Here is a 486-nt window from a genome sequence, read left to right on the forward strand (position 1 = left end):
GCAGCGCAAAAAAAAAAAAAAAATAGCGATCACTTAAAATCCCACCACCATCTACGAGTACAACAACCTCTCCGAGGTTTTTTTCAGAATATTCTAGGAAAAAAAAGTGGAGGGGGACGGTTGGATAAACGAGACCAGAACAGCAGGATGCTGACAACTGTTGATGCCGAGTGACCAGAAAAAGGGTGAGTTCATTGTATTTTTCTATTTCCATGATGTTTGAAATTTTCCATAATGAAAAGATTTTTAAAAATCTCATCACGCAGGAACAATCTAGTAATGTTTTGGCATCTTCCCTTCCAGACCTTTCCCTCCCCCAAAGTGACTGACTTTAATTCAATTTTATAATAATTATAAGGGCTTCCCTGGTGGCGCAGTGGTTGCGCGTCCGCCTGCCGATGCAGGGGAACCGGGTTCGCGCCCCGGTCTGGGAGGATCCCGCGTGCCGCGGAGCGGCTGGGCCCGTGAGCCGTGGCCGCTGAGCCT

General features: G+C 47.3%; 1 protein-coding gene across 1 annotated transcript in view; it reads right to left on the reverse strand.

Moving 5' to 3' along the window:
* Nucleotides 1–486, reverse strand: part of CUX2 (cut like homeobox 2) — a 204,310-nt gene that overhangs the window by 162,384 nt on the left and 41,440 nt on the right. The gene's annotated exons all lie outside the window — the stretch shown is intronic.

This window comes from Physeter macrocephalus, chromosome 19, assembly GCF_002837175.3.
Source record: "Physeter macrocephalus isolate SW-GA chromosome 19, ASM283717v5, whole genome shotgun sequence".
Taxonomy (NCBI): Eukaryota; Metazoa; Chordata; class Mammalia; order Artiodactyla; family Physeteridae; genus Physeter; species Physeter macrocephalus.